This window comes from Argopecten irradians, chromosome 15 (genome assembly GCF_041381155.1).
Source record: "Argopecten irradians isolate NY chromosome 15, Ai_NY, whole genome shotgun sequence".
Taxonomy (NCBI): Eukaryota; Metazoa; Mollusca; class Bivalvia; order Pectinida; family Pectinidae; genus Argopecten; species Argopecten irradians.
In genome coordinates, this window is record NC_091148.1 from 22,805,456 (window position 1) to 22,820,208 (window position 14,753).

General features: G+C 33.5%; 3 non-coding genes across 3 annotated transcripts; 2 read left to right on the forward strand and 1 right to left on the reverse strand.

Moving 5' to 3' along the window:
- Positions 1–35: 35 nt before the first annotated feature.
- Positions 36–108, reverse strand: Trnat-ugu (transfer RNA threonine (anticodon UGU)). The gene has a single exon. It is a non-coding gene; the product is annotated as a tRNA-Thr (tRNA).
- Positions 109–10,629: 10,521 nt separating this feature from the next.
- On the forward strand, positions 10,630–10,702 carry Trnat-ugu (transfer RNA threonine (anticodon UGU)). Its single transcript has one exon. It is a non-coding gene; the product is annotated as a tRNA-Thr (tRNA).
- Positions 10,703–13,646: 2,944 nt separating this feature from the next.
- Positions 13,647–13,719, forward strand: Trnat-ugu (transfer RNA threonine (anticodon UGU)). Its single transcript has one exon. It is a non-coding gene; the product is annotated as a tRNA-Thr (tRNA).
- Positions 13,720–14,753: the final 1,034 nt, after the last annotated feature.

The window sequence follows — 14,753 nt, forward strand, 5'->3', positions numbered from 1 at the left end:
ACAAAACACTCAATTGTTTAAAAATGTTCTAAACAAGCCTCCAGTGAGGATCGAACTCACGACCCCTGGTTTACAAGACCAGTGCTCTAACCACTGAGCTATGGAGGCGATATGGACAGATGTTACAACTCATCTTTTTATACAACAGATAACAATTGATCGATCTCATAGATAAAGCCATTTGGTAAATGTATTCGTTTGATTTCCGATACAGCATGTTTCCTCTCTGAACCTATAGTTATGATATTATACTAGCTATAGATGCATGACAAACACATGATTTTCAGGTAATAAAATTAATAGGATGTGTTTGATTTTGATTATGTATTTTGTTCCTATAGAAAGAAAAACCGTTCACTAGTCGCATTCTATGATTGAATCTAAAACTAGATGTAGATACATCAAAATGTAATTCCACCATTTTTGACAAAATAAAAAACGCTGAATATCTCCTCCATAGCTCAGTGGTAAGAGCACTGGTCTTGTAAACTAGGTCCAGTTTCATGAACATTCATCAGCTTAAAATTCTTCATAGGAAATCAATAGAGATTTTACGAAAGAGTCCTTAACTTCTGTAATGCTTTCTTATGGGGAGTTTAAGTTAAGGGATTATTTAAAGTAAAGAAACATTCGTGAAGCTGGGTCCTGGGCACTGCATACGGATAATGTTTTGTCAAAGCTTACGAGGAGTGAGTGTCCATGACGACAATCGAAACTGAGAGTTGCTGACAATGGATTTTCCTATAAAAATAAATTAATGAAGCCTCCAGTTAGGATCGAACTCACGACCCCTGGTTTACAAGAGTTATGGAGGCGATATAGACAGGTGTTACAACTCATCTTTTTAAACATCAGATACAATTAGTTGATACTGGTCTTTCCATAGACAAAATCATTGGGATATATTTATATTGGATTTGATTATATTTCAGATACAGCATAATATAGTCCCATTCCATGATAAATCAATATATAAATACAGTAAATGTTGCAGCGTTTTTTTTCGGTTTTTTTTGTTTTGTTTTTTTTTACACAAAAAACCAGCTGACATACAAGTAGGCATCACTCGGATAAGTGACGCCTTCTATGTCCATAACGACAATCTTTTTCCTGCATGTAGGTAAGTCCTAAGAATTGTGCCTGCTGGTCCTATTGCATGATCAAATATACCGCAGTCTCACAAAACACACACTACATACAGCTATACACGCAACACATCGCATACATGTTGGGTGGGGTGCTTACATGACACTGACTGTTAATAGACGTTGATTAATCAATCAAACAAACAAATTCCGCGTGTTCCGGGACCGAATTAAGGACCCATTCAAAGGTCCATTTTTATGTTCACTTAGTCGCTCAAATCTTTTGTGGATATGTACTCCTAAATAGTTCAAATCTAAGTAAAGCTCATTCACACTATAAAGTTATCCGGCTCGTATGGATAGCTATATTGATTGTTACGCTCTGTATTTATGAGCGTTATGTTATATTGGGAAGAGAAATGGCGTAATTTTTCGTACTCGTAAACACTAATAACTTATCAATCATAATCTATCCTGAAAGCAGGTAGCTCTGTAATACACAAAGAAGAAATCATCTAATATGAGTGACATTAATGACAACATGATTATTTATTACATCGCCATGCAGTAAACATATCTGTGTTTAGTATCTGTCTATATAGACTCAATTTGGGATACATTTTCTATTCTTCTTATGACCGTCTTATCCCTTGACACTATCTCGGCCAGAGGACAGAACCAAGAACCTAGCACACAGGTGCGAGCGCTCAACCAAAAGCCCAATTCTGAGGCGATGTGAAGGGAAAGATAGGGAAGAAGACAGTCATTAATTAAGGAAGAAGGGAATTATAACATTTTTACCTCTACTTACAGGGCTTCTGGGGGTTTCTACTCGATATGTAGGCTGGTAAAATGGTCTGCCTGCACAGGAAATCCCTAAACCTCAAATTGATTTTAAGTTGTAAATCAAAGTACTGAAAGTACTAAATGGCTCGGTCTCAATGATTGGAGGATATATTTCTAAAGTCAACATTTTTTTTTCAATAAGAAATAAAGTTTTCTAGTGTTCCTTCCAGTTTGGACTTTTGAAGATTCCTTGGACACCAAGGTGTTAAATAAGAAACATATGCTAAACTCTTAGGAGCCCATTCTAATATTTCCTATGGTGTTATATGCCAAATGACTTTATAGCATCTTTAACCTTTTCCTTGTTAATTTGATGTCAATTAAAATATCCATTCTGAATTGCTATTCTCATTAAGTTCCTGGGACCAAAGTATCAGTTAACAAGTATTGTTTTGCAGCAGAGACAGACAAGAGGCATATTTTTCTATGCCAAAATGTCTTAAATATAGAATATGTCAGTCCTCAAGAAGACTTATCAATATAGTCATACCATTTCTGAATAAACTGGTCAATTGGTCTACTTTTAACAAGTTTTTGTAATTAGTCTTTTGTAAAACAGCAAGTTGATTGATATATCCAAACATGATTTAAACTAGCTCTGATAAAATATCTTAAACATCTTACAGCCATTTAAACAAGAGCTGTCGGAGAACAGCAAAGCTCGCCTATTCAGAAGAAGTTGTTGTTCAAGTATTTACTATTTAAACATGGAAATATGACAAATTAACAGACTAAAAAAAACCTAAAGGGCCCCAAATTGGTTGTATTATCACGTTCAGCATCCATACACATTAGGAAAATAAAATCATAAACATTTATGATGACTTAAGCTTAAACAATAGACAAAATAGAAACTTGCTCAAAAACTTTAACGTGAAATATGACAAATTAACAGACTCAAAAAAAACCTAAAGGGCCCAAAATTGGTTTATTATCACGTTCAGCATCCATACACATTAGGAAAATAAAATCAGAAACATTTATGATGACTTAAGCTTAAACAATTGACGAAACAGAAGCTTGCTCAAAAACTTTAACGTGAAATGGGACGCCGACGCTGACGCCGACGCCGGGGTGACAACATTAGCTCCCCCTATTCTTCGAATAGGCGAGCTAAAAACGTCTGGTCTATTTTCATGTTAAGTATACATTATGCCAAAAAGTAATCATTCTACATTTTATTCCAATATCAATTGGGTATCTTGTTAGCTCGCCATAAACCATGAATTGTTTTATACACTTTTTTAACTTGAGGAAATTACAAATGATTTTTTCTACAATATTTGTATTTTCAAATCCCCATACTTCTGACGAGTATAATAAAACTGGCATTACAAGTGACTAAAATATTTTCAGTTTAAAATCAACAGGAAGGGATACATTCCTTTGTTTCTTAAAAATAGTAGACATGCACTGATTTAATTGTTTGTTCAGCAGTTTTTTTCCTTTTCTTTAAAAACGCTACCATTAATGTTAAAAAATATATACATAGATATGTATACCCTTCTTATCAAAATAATTCTATATCCCATAACGTAAACTGGTGTTGTTGGGCCAATTTACGTTTTGAGAATATTACAACTTTTATCTTTCTGATATATTAAATTATAATTTCCATGTAATGCAATAATGTAATGCAATATTATTCAAATCCGTTTAACATTTGTTGTAGAACAGTGTCATCGCCATATAAAATGATAAAAGTTTGGGATACATTTCAATATTATCTGTAAATAATTTGTCAATAGTTGTCAGACAATTAACATATTTTTTCCGCCAGATAAGATTCCAAGTCATCAAGGTATATTGAAAATAGGAAAGGAGATATAAATAAGGTACCATACTGTGCATGTATATGTTCAATGTAAATTAACAATGTAAGCTGATCTTGCAGAATTGCCTTACAGCGTTATAATAAATGCAGTTGTCTCATTGCATTGGATATAATTGATTTAAGGCAGTTCATGTGGCGACCGAAAAAGGTAAAATCACCATTTTCAGAGTGATCAGAGAAGATTGATAGTCAAGGAGGGAAAACATAAGACAACCTGTGTTATGCAAATTAATATCTAATTTATTTTGAATAAAGTATGCCGAAGATGATGATTAGTGTATTATTAACAATAATCTTAATATGTTTTCTAAAAATATTAACAACTAATGTCATATTGTGTTATAAATTTAATGTTTTATTTATTCTTTTTATTTCAAGCATGTAGATGTCATAGAAAATAAACAAATACCAAGTATATGCATATATGCAAGTAAAATTCACAAATCACAACACTAATGTGTATTGTATATATGGAATGAAGATGATGATGGTAATTATTTGGATCAAAAATGTTTACAACATTAAATGTATTATATATATGGAATTTGAATATGATGATAGTAATTATTTTCATATCAAAAACTATTACAGTATTAAGCTACCACAGTTGAAAATGATTTCTTTCATTTTGTTCACACATTTTTTCTCCTGGACTGGTTCCAATTGAAATGATACTTGCATGTAGACATTCTGTGAAACATAAGAAAACAATAAATGTATTAACAGAGTAATTACCGAAAAGGCTAATATCATATAATTAAACATTTTTTTTTATAAATCACAATACCAGTTTAGAGTAAATATTATTGAAATTTATTTTCTGTTGTTCTTAAGTCCTCCTGTTCTTTGGAGTTTTGTCCTTCATAAATTGATTGTAATACAGCAGTTGTCATATAATGTATCTGATAATGTGCACACAGAAGTATAAGTATATGCATATGCATGTGTGCATGGGCACGGTGATAAGTTTATTTTGCCGAGTAAAAAGTTCAAAGAACTAGTATTGTTCATACTCAAAGATGTAATCGCACTAAAAACAGTGATCGTGTAGGCTTTTGTGTGATTGCATTTGTACGGGGGTGTATCTCTGAACGCCAACATTTTGGATTTAGCTGTAGGGTAGTTTGTTGTGACAGTGGTTATAGTCTTTTTCCTAAAGGCAGACCCAATGCCACAGGTAAATTTACCTGTAAAAGTTACCTGTGTTGATACTTATCTAAGTGTATATTGATTAATTTTCATTTCAATAAGTGTTCATATTTAATATCAGATACATATATACATAATATATGTTTCTGTTAATATCTATGAAAATATAACAATAGAATCTATGAATGAAATTAAATTAAATTCACAATGATTTTATTTCAAGAATTTTAAAGATTTCCTTGATATATCTAAAATCTCTGGTATAAATCTCATTAGATTTTCAATAGATTGATACTAAAATCAAGCAAAATTCTTTGAAACTTATTTCACATGGAAGTAACTTTACCATTCAGTAATATCAAAGAAAAAATCCAAAAAGGAATTATCCAGTTTCAACTTAGTGTAACACTAATTTGATTAAAAGTTTGAAATAATATAAGCCTTTTGCCTGTTGAAAAGTGATATATTTCCACAAGGTCTTCCATATATGTCTGTTAAGTGACCTTATATACATATATAGTACATGTACATGTAACATCTGCGTTAATAACCTACCAAAGAGTAAGTGAATTTATGTCAAATATGATTTCCAAATTTTACTTGTACTTGACTGACCTTTTTAAGTTAACAGAACATAAATATATTTTGAAAGTTGCATTAGGATGCATCATTTATCATAATTATATAATTTTCCTGCTTTCTTATCCTAAGATGGTATTTCTAGATCAGCGTGATGTTACATTATAATGTAAATGTACATATACATTTGTATATCATTATTGCAAAAGAGCACCCAATAATTAAACTGTTGTCCGTTAACAGCGCAGTAAAATTATATATTTTTGTGCATGTTAGAAATAACATATAAATTTCTTTCCTATGGTTGAATTTCGGTCAAACATTGTTACTAGATACAAATTGGTATATGTACTATAATCTTTAAACAGATAAAATTAGAAAACTGTTAATTCGGTATTCTGAGCACTAAAAGTTTGCAACATTTTGAGAATTACAAGACCTTCAACATATGGACTTGAAATAATTTTGCCAGTATTGCAACATTAACATCTATAATGTGATTTAAAATGAATATGGTTAAGACCCTAAGTAACAGTCTTCAATCTCATTTCATTTAGTATTTTTACATTATTAAGTGACTTCTAAAAATATTTTGTATCAAAAATACCTATAGAGCATTAAACCCCAATGATATATTATTACCAATGTTTATAAAACATCATAATGTGTGTTTGTGTCGGCTTCAATAGATTACAAACTTAAACTATAATCAACAGGTCAAAATTTCCGACAATATTAATTTAAACTTTTGTGATATTGTTTTTCTCCACTCATTTTCTAACCAAATACTTCACGGTGTACGTCTATGCGATAAGAGAAATCATGCGCAACTATGCACGGTCACAAGAAATGAAAGTTGGCTAAGAATGTAGCCCTACTGGAACTCCTATGTCAAAACAGAATACTGTTACATTAGAATATACACTGATCAAGAAACCTGTTTTTCTGATAAAATTGAGATATGATTTGTAAAAAAATATTTCACCTGGAACTCAAAATGCATCGTTCTTAATAATCCACATGTAGCTCCATATTAATTCTTAGCATATTAAAGCACTGATTATCTTTGATTAATAATTTACGTTGTATATAATACGGAATATATTGAAGGAATTTTTATCCAAAACCCACCAATGTTACCTATGATACTGATTGAAATACAGGTAAATCTGAAGTGACTTTACAGGTGAAAATAAAGACAGCTTATATGAAACAGTATATAATTGCCTTCCTATTGTTTCCAAAAATAACACCTACCTGTTGCTGATAAATATGTTGGCGTTAAGAGAACACCCCTTTGTAAGACTGTGCCAGGTGGTAGAGATTAGTTCCGCTCGAGTGATCACACAATGCAAGTGAGAATCAGGAGTATGTTTGTGTAAGTTTTAATTACTAATCTCTGATACTTGTTGATAAAATATAACTCAGGATAATTGCTAAACATTTAACCGTTTTCTCCACGTTTGTTGTAGATTGAAACAGCTTTTTAAGTGCCGTTCTACGGAAGAATTATGAAAAAGAAATCGGCATTTTCATCGATCTACAAATGAAGTAGTCCAAAAAAATCTCACTTCGAGTTATACGAACATTTTATGTATGATTTTTGTCATTCGGACCAAAAATACTTCGTTAATTACGTAGTTTACTGAATACGTTATATATGTTATCAGAACGTCAAGCTCCTGTAGGCCTACATGTGATGAAAGTGGCTAAAACGTTTTTAGTGACAACCTCTATACGTGCTTTAATATGTATATATAATCTGATAATGTATACATGTGCTTATAAAATTATCGATAAAAATGGATGTGGTAAATATTCATACCTTATTAACTGCCGTAAGTTGGAAGATTACGCCAGCTTGGACATTTAGAAAATGTTCATCGGCTCTCTCACGCACTATTTGATCAGTTTACAAAGTTTATCCTAAATTTTCTTAGAGTTGTCTTTCTTCCATTGTGGATTTACGTACATGTGGCATAACGCAGCCGTGATAAACAAATCTCCATTTCGTCCTGAGATTTATTTGCTCCCGAACTAATATGATTCAAATTACAAAAATCATTATTGTAAAAATTTTGATGTTTGAGGTGAAACATTGATTTCATTTTTTCCGTTGCGGGATAATTGTCACTAGTAGGGACAAAACGCGTGGGGCGAAGCGAAGCATTTTCGGGACGAAACGTCTTCATGCATTGTTAACAACATTTTCGGGACGGAAAGTCTAGATACATTGTAAACAATTCAAGTGAAAATTTTCCAACCTAAGATCATTTGGATAGTGTATATGGTAAGGATATGAAAGCAGTTATCTACTTCTCCTATTTCAACATTACAGATACGCTTATTTCAGTAACTTTCATATTCAAAATTTGCTATTTAAAATTCCCGGTAAAATCAAAGTTGTTGAATACACTGCCGTTAGGAGCGCTAGTATCTGCGAGCAAGTTCTAAGCCAATCATATTGAGGAAATTGACTGAAAGAGAATTTTGCAACCACGATCACAATGGCGAGGTGATCTGTCTATATAGACTCAATTTGGGATATATTTTTTATTCTTCTTATGACCGTCTTATCCCTTGACACTATCTCGGCCAGAGGACAGAACCAAGAACCTAGCACACAGGTGCGAGCGCTCAACCAAAAGCCCAATTCTGAGGCGATGTGAAGGGAAAGATAGGGAAGAAGACAGTCATTAATTAAGGAAGAAGGGAATTATAACATTTTTACCTCTACCTACAGGGCTTCTAGGGGTTTCTACTAGATATGTAGGCTGGTAAAATGGTCTGTCTGCACAGGATACGTTCCTATGGAAACCTGTTGATTTTGTGATAGTTCGTCTTTGTATATCACAGATCTATTCTTTTTAGAGGGTATGGTGTGATTGGTACGTGCAAAAATGTTCTCTTCCAAATATAAGTTACACTACGGAAGCCAATTGGTGCCAAATTAGAAATAAAATAAGTTATGGCAATATTTGAAATAACATTTCATTTATTCGCAATCCTTTTTTCATATCTAAATTGGCACCAATGGGCTTCCGCATTACATATCATTACAATCAATACTAGTCCGCTAAACCTGCCTATATTATTAGGATTTTTTTTTTTTTTTTTTTTTGCCTAATATATAGTCAGCTCGCGGTACCTCTTAAAAATGTGAAATCGTAGGCCAGATTTGGCCTACGCTACGTCAGCGGTATATTTCTAATATATCGTCCATGCAATGCCGGGAAAACATACACATACCTATATATTGGGATCTTATGTACTCCACTGCCCCATGTTACATCCCATTTATGAAATTAAACAACTCTGCACAATGAAATACTTCCGAGACCCTTCTATTTCACACATTTGTAATGGCCGCCGTATACACATTTAGTAGAGCAAACGGCAGCCATTCAACTTCGCTTCCGGTTTTATTTTTAAAAAACCACGTGTAGTTGAAAGATAAACACAATTCAACTGTGTATATGCTACATGTATATGCAACGTGAATATCGCGAAAGTGATGCGGTACCAGCAATAGTCGTGTTCAATTTGAATATTTGACAACATGTCGTGTATATCGACCATAATTTCACTATAAAAACTCTAACTGGCTAGCATTTTGTTTATCTTTCAACAACGCTGTACCCTTACCCGAGTCAAAGTCACGCACGTTAAACAAATGCAATACATAACCACTGAGGAGTTGATAAAGTTATTTCTCTAATAATGTTAACACAACTGTAAGAGCGTCTTTAGTAGTTCTAGACAAAAAAATCTTTACTGTACATGCAAGGGTCTGGGTTCGGCATACAAGGCCGTGTAATGGCGATTGAACATTTCACATACATTTGACGACTGTGGGCTTTTCTGACATATCACAGTTAAACCAACTTATCTAATTACCATTAGAACTGATTTGTTTCCGAAATATGTGCAAGTATTTATGCACTCTTAGATCGAATTGTCCCTTTAACCTTATCAATCAATTTTATTTTTATACAAATAACTGCATTCTGAAATTGATGCTTGGGGATAGTGAGCGTCTTCTGTTTCCATGGCGACAACAGTTACAGGATTTTTTTTCTTGTAATCTTTGGGAGCATGAACAACAATTATTTTCGCACAAAAAATTGTAGTCGACTTCACTAACTCGTCTATCTAAATATTTACCTGTCACTGATGTTGAGGGTAGGGTTGTTTGTTTCGTTTTTAGATTGTATATGGCGGAACATAACAATTGTTTTCCTTTCCAATATCATGTCACCCTCCCAAACACATTGACTTTCCAACATTGTATGACACTTGTCAAATATAAAGTAAAGATTGACACGGGGATATTTACTTTGACTCCGTACCAATCAGTTGTTATCTGTTTTATACAAGATTTCAAAACAATAACTGTTATAGCATATAACAATTATAGTATTTTTTCTATATGGACGTAAGTTCAAATATAGCCAATAGCAAACTAGCACTTTTCCCAGTTAATGTCTCATTGCAAGAAAAGCTATATGTTTGAGGCGTAATGTCAGATTTGCAAAAGCAAAAACAATCATCGTTTGGTACACTAAAAGCAAAACGTTCAACCTCACCATCAAAGAAGTACATTTTGATGAGTTCATGAAGTCGATCACTAGGCTTCCTCATGGTATTCATCTTTTTTCTATCTGTGGCAGACAGGTTGACATATCTTTCTATGTAAAGGAGATATTTTTGCTTTCTTTTGGAGCATCATTGTCTGTTTGCATGCCTACAGATTTACCTGTATTTGTGAATATAGTTTGATTGTTACGGTATATTAATGTATGCACGTGCAAACATTCCGGGTTTTTTTCTCACGAACACATGGTTTACAAATCAACAAATTTATTCAATCAAACATATTTTTGTTATATGCAAAGATAAAAAACAATCTTATTTTGACCTATATTTAGGACTTTTTGAATGTCCTAAAAACCAGGATAGGATTTGCGATAAATACTGAAATGTGAAGACAGATTAATAAAATTATAATGCATGGGACAATATATTTCAAGTGCAGATTTTTTAGCGACATAATTAACTGTTGTGACATGGTATCAATCGATTGTTATCTGTTGTATAAAACGATCAGCTATAACAGCTGTCGCAGTAGTTTATATCGCCTCCATAGCTCAGTGGTTAGAGCACTGGTCTTGTAAACCAGGGGTCGTGAGTTCGATCCTCACTGGGGGCTTGATTTGTATATTTTTTATACCAATAACTTCATTCTGGCTTTGGTAGAGTTCAGGAAGTTCAGTGAGCGTCTTTTGTTTCCATGACAATGACTGCCATGATAATGAGATATTTTGTACGACGTAAGGTCAAATATAGCCAAAACGAACAATTTCCCTGAACTTCAAGCTGACAATGCAAGTTAAAAAATGTATATTTGAGATATAAAAAAAATAATGAAGTTTTTTATTTTCAAAAATTTGTTTCTGAGACAGCCCATTGCGTTTCTAAGAACGGGCAGACGCCATTTTGTTTGAACTCTGATTGGATACGAGACGCCTGCCGACCCCTATATAAAGCGCGTGAATCATATATATACATGTATACACCTAGCAGTTGTCCACTCTGTATCACCTACTGATACATAAGCAAACTCCTTACCTGTAAATATGTGTAGGGCTTGTTTTAGCAAGCAAGCATGTCAACTCTCCTAAGCTCTCATTTAGATGTTTCACAAATTGAACTTTCCACACAAATGAATAGAAATCCTAATAATAACCCGTCAACATTTCTCCACGTATACTATCTAGCCGAAGGACTCGACCGGCCACGTGCACGTGACCACTTGTCCCAAACAAGTGACGCTTCCATATAGAAACTACTGATGGCACACACGTGTACATGTGGGTGTAATATCTAATGTATATTGAAGTGTTTTATTAGCTCATATTTTACATAGTTTGGGATCTAGCTGACAATATTACTTCAATGAAACCTTGTCAGGTGAGTGCAGTGTTTATTTTTAGTTTGAAAATGTTATCTGCTATTAGAATTTCCGAGTTTGTTTTCGTTATAATCAAAATGGATCTCGCACGTGGAAAGAAGTATGAATTCATTCATTACTTTTTATTCAAATTATTAGATCTATATATGGTTCTTAGAAACTTTATTTGAGAAAACATTGAACGTACTAACAATTTTATTCTTATGGCATTTCCTCAGATTACAGTAGATCTAGAGCCGGTCAGGTGTTAGTTGTTACACCTTGAACAGCGAGCGTTCGACTGATTGCACGTGTGTGTGGTTCACGCGCTTTATCAGAAGGGGTCGGTACCTGGTGTTGTATCCAAGCAGAGTCAAAATAAAATGGCGACTGACCGTCCTTAGCAACGCAAGGGGTTGTCTCAGAAACGAATTTTGAAAAAAAAATTATCTCAAATTTTTTTTTATCTCAAATGTATGCTTTTTATCTTGCATTGTCAGCAATAACGTCTCATGGAAAAGCAATGTGTTTAGGGCGTGATGTCATATTTGCAGAAGCGAAAACGACCATCGATAGGTCGTTATCGCATATACACCAACTTAAACCAAAATGTTCAACCCTATCCACAAACTCGGGTAAATCAGATGTAATATAGAAAAATTAAAAACCCTCTGGTCGAGATGATAACAGAAAAAAATCGCACATTGACATTGCTGAATCGTGTCTGTTTTACATGTCACATAGAGAAAAAATACAAATGTAGTACATTTGATATACGACTTCGTGAAGTCGATAGTAAGTCGCCCTCGAGATATTGATTTTTTTCTTGATGTGGCAGACAAATTTTCATTCTATTTGAGCCATTTCTTTGTAAATATGTTGCTTTCTTTTGAAGCAGCATTGTGTGTTTGTTTGCTTACAAATTTACCTACATTTTTGGATATAGTTTGATTATTACGGTATATTAATGTAAACAATGCAAACACATCATTCGATCCTCACTGAGGGCTTCATAGAAATTATTTTTATACAAATAACTGCATTCTGAAATTGATGTTTCGGAATAGTGAGCGTCTTCTGCTTCCATGGCGACAACAGTTACAGGATTTTTTATTTCTTTAGGAGCATGGACAACAATTATTTCCGTACAAAAAATGTATTCCATAGACAGATTCTTTAATTTTGTAGTCGATTTCATTAACTCATCAAATATACTACTGTTTTCTGAATGCCCTGTTTTACCTCATGTTGAGGGTAGGGTAGATTATTACGTTTTTAGATTGTATATTGCGGAACAATTGTTTTCGTTTCCATTATGATGTCACACTCCCAAACACATTGACTTTCCAACATTGTTTGACACTTGTCAAATATAAAGTAAAGATTGACACGGTGATATTTACTTTGACTCCGTACCAATCAGTTGTTATCTGTTTAATACAAGATTTCAAAACAATAACTGTTATAGCATATAACAATGATAGTATTTTTTTCTATACGGACGTAAGTTCAAATATAGCCAATAGCAAAGTAGCACTTTTCCCATTTAATGTCTCATTACAAGAAAAGCCATATGTTTGAGGCGTTATGTCAGATTTGCAAAAGCGAAAACAATCATCGTTTGGTACACTAAAAGTAAAACGTTCAACCTCACCATCAAAGAAGTACATTTTGGTGAGTTTATGAAGTCGATCACATGGCTTCCTCGTGGTATTCATCTTTTTTCTATCTGTGGCAGACAAGTTGACATATCTTCCAATGTAATGGAGATATTTTTGCTTTCTTTTGGAGCATCATTGTGTGTTTGTATGCCTACAGATTTACTTGTATTTGTGAATATAGTTTGATTGTTACAGAATATTAATGTATGCAAGTGCAAACATTCCGGTTTTTTTCTCACGAACACATGGTTTACAAATCAATAAATTTATTCAATCAAACATATTTTTGTTATATGCAAAGATAAAAAACAATCTTATTTTGACCTATATTTAGGACTTTTTGAATGTCCTAAAAACCAGGATAGGATTTGCGATAAATACTGAAATGTGAAGATAGATTAATAAAATTATAATGCATGGGACAATATATTTCAAGTGCAGATTTTTTAGCGACATAATTAACTGTTGTGACATGGTATCAATCGATTGTTATCTGTTGTATAAAACGATCAGCTATAACAGCTGTCGCGGTTGTTTATATCGCCTTCATAGCTCAGTGGTTAGAGCACTGGTCTTGTAAACCAGGGGTCGTGAGTTCGATCCTCACTGGGGGCTTGATTTGTATATTTTTTATACCAATAACTTCATTCTGGCTTTGGTAGAGTTCAGGAAGTTCAGTGAGCGTCTTTTGTTTCCATGACAATGACTGTCATAATAATGAGATATTTTGTACGACGTAAGGTCAAATATAGCCAAAACGAACAATTTCCCTGAACTTCAAGCTGACAATGCAAGTTAAAAAATGTATATTTGAGATTAAAAAAAATAATGAAGTTTTTTATTTTCAAAAATTTGTTTCTGAGACAGCCCATTGCGTTTCTAAGAACGGGCAGACGCCATTTTGTTTGAACTCTGATTGGATACGAGACGCCTGCCGACCCCTATATAAAGCGCGTGAATCGACACACGTGCGCTCAGTCATGTACATATATATACATGTATACACCTAGCAGTTGTCCACTCAATGGGGACAACCTACGTCATCGGAAGGGATATCGGGCACACAAAAATAATGAAAAAACGCCCGCTTCAAGATGAAAATCGCCTGAAATTATGACATAAAAGCAATGCATCTTCTAAACCTATCGCGCGTCAAAGACAGTGTATTGTTAGAGACTCTGTGAAACTATAAGATATCGTCAAACTAGCTCAGATAATGCAAACACCTCGACACAATATTTTTCGACAGCAGGGATATCGGTCACATTTTATTCAATAAAACGTAACAAGTTGTAAAAAAATAAATTTTGCTGCCACAAAACCGTCCCATTTACTAATATGTAATATATGACTATTGAAAGAAAAATATCATTCATTATATCTTCTAGTGGAGAAACATAGACGGTGCTTAATTGTAAATTATGAAAGTGATATCGGTCACACTTAGAACTTTAGGGGTAACGGTCACATCCAAAATTACGAAAACTGAATATTACAGCATTGTACATGTAGTCGTTATTTACGCATTCATGCAACTCCAGTGGAAAAGCGCCAATACACTTTTATTGAATTTATCTGATCTTGAAAGATGACTTTTTAACCGATTATCAGCAAATGGTTGGCGAGCTATAAAACAAACCTTTCCCCCA